Below are 2,500 nucleotides of genomic sequence, written 5' to 3' on the forward strand. Positions count from 1 at the left end.
AACCTAACCTACGTCGTACCTTAACCTAACCTACGTCGTACCTTAACCTAACCTACGTCGTACCTTAACCTAACCTACGTCGTACCTTAACCTAACCTACGTCGTACCTTAACCTAACCTACGTCGTACCTTAACCTAACCTACGTCGTACCTTAACCTAACCTACGTCGTACCTTAACCTAACCTACGTCGTACCTTAACCTAACCTACGTCGTACCTTAACCTAACCTACGTCGTACCTTAACCTAACCTACGTCGTACCTTAACCTAACCTACGTCGTACCTTAACCTAACCTGTATTGCGCCTTAACCTAACCTGTATTGCGCCTTAACCTAACCTGTATTGCGCCTTAACCTAACCTGTATTGCGCCTTAACCTAACCTGTATTGCGCCTTAACCTAACCTGTATTGCGCCTTAACCTAACCTGTATTGCGCCTTAACCTAACCTGTATTGCGCCTTAACCTAACCTGTATTGCGCCTTAACCTAACCTGTATTGCGCCTTAACCTAACCTGTATTGCGCCTTAACCTAACCTGTATTGCGCCTTAACCTAACCTGTATTGCGCCTTAACCTAACCTGTATTGCGCCTTAACCTAACCTGTATTGCGCCTTAACGTAACCTGTATTGCGCCTTAACGTAACCTGTATTGCGCCTTAACGTAACCTATATTGCGCCTTAACCTAACCTATATTGCGCCTTAACGTAACCTATATTGCGCCTTAACGTAACCTATATTGCGCCTTAACGTAACCTATATTGCGCCTTAACGTAACCTATATTGCGCCTTAACGTAACCTATATTGCGCCTTAACGTAACCTATATTGCGCCTTAACGTAACCTATATTGCGCCTTAACGTAACCTATATTGCGCCTTAACGTAACCTATATTGCGCCTTAACGTAACCTATATTGCGCCTTAACGTAACCTATATTGCGCCTTAACGTAACCTATATTGCGCCTTAACGTAACCTATATTGCGCCTTAACGTAACCTATATTGCGCCTTAACGTAACCTATATTGCGCCTTAACGTAACCTATATTGCGCCTTAACGTAACCTATATTGCGCCTTAACGTAACCTATATTGCGCCTTAACGTAACCTATATTGCGCCTTAACGTAACCCACATTGTGCTGTAACCCAACACACGTTGGGCCTTAACCCAACACACGTTGGGCCTTAACCCAACACACGTTGGGCCTTAACCCAACACACGTTGGGCCTTAACCCAACACACGTTGGGCCTTAACCCAACACACGTTGGGCCTTAACCCAACACACGTTGGGCCTTAACCCAACACACGTTGGGCCTTAACCCAACACACGTTGGGCCTTAACCCAACACACGTTGGGCCTTAACCCAACACACGTTGGGCCTTAACCCAACACACGTTGGGCCTTAACCCAACACACGTTGGGCCTTAACCTGCTCTGTAATTGTCATACGACGCGTTAAATTAGTGTAGTGTTGCCCAACTGCAACCCCCGCAATATAGTTTGCTACTCGCACTGCCCGGTCCCCAGTGTATCGCTTCATGTTAAACACCTTGCAGCTATACACTGTAATGTGGATGGCAGCAGGACGTACATGCTCAATGCCCTTTGCAGTTGTTCATTGGCATTTGCAGTTGTTCATTGGCATTCGCATGGCGAAGCACTTAGCCTACGCTGTGGTACGGCCTGTGTCAACTGTCCGCTGATGTTGTACGTCCAAATCACACACTGTACTGCACATTGGTCCTCATGTACTGAATGATACATCGTGGTACATGTGACCGTACAACGACTGCGCCAACAACGGCGAACCATGCGGTCCAAATGTTGTGCACTCAGCTACGTGTCGTCTCCCTATAAGAGCTGGATTGCAGTGTGGTATGCCCTGGATGGCGATCAGCATGAGCCGTCTGTTGATGTAGTGGCGCGTGTTGTCAGACGTAGTCGTCTCTTCTCACACACCGTGATAGCATGGTGCACTGCGTTCCACATCTGCGACATGCGACAGAGGCCGGTTGACAGTCGTTCGCGCAATGGACATCGCATACGTACGGGGGCCACCTTCCACGTGTTCGCGAAGCGTGCACATGTTGTTGCGTGTATGTGGGCAGACAGTGTGTCGTGACACCTGACACAGGCATGCAACAATCGTTGAATTTGCAAATGGCGATGGACGCCTACGTTTGCTGGTGACGTTACGCAAATGAACAACTGGTAAACCGTTGTGGTGCGGTTGTTCTCGCTAGAGGTGAATCAGTGATGGCGACGATCGGTTGAGCTACCAACCGGTTGTTCCAGCGATACCCACCATGCCCACGAACGTGAATGGCATCTGGGTGTGAAGCGATACGCGGCGGTGGCTGGGTGGGACCGTCCCCGGCCGGTGAGGGGGGGCCTCCCGGCGTGCTGGCCGCGCGGTGCGTGGGCGCACGCGCTACAGCCGGCTGGTGGGGGCGGCCAGTGGCAGGCGCGCCGGCCGACGGAGGCGGCAGGCGGCGC

This window comes from Schistocerca serialis, unplaced genomic scaffold, assembly GCF_023864345.2.
Source record: "Schistocerca serialis cubense isolate TAMUIC-IGC-003099 unplaced genomic scaffold, iqSchSeri2.2 HiC_scaffold_1195, whole genome shotgun sequence".
Classification (NCBI taxonomy): Eukaryota; Metazoa; Arthropoda; class Insecta; order Orthoptera; family Acrididae; genus Schistocerca; species Schistocerca serialis.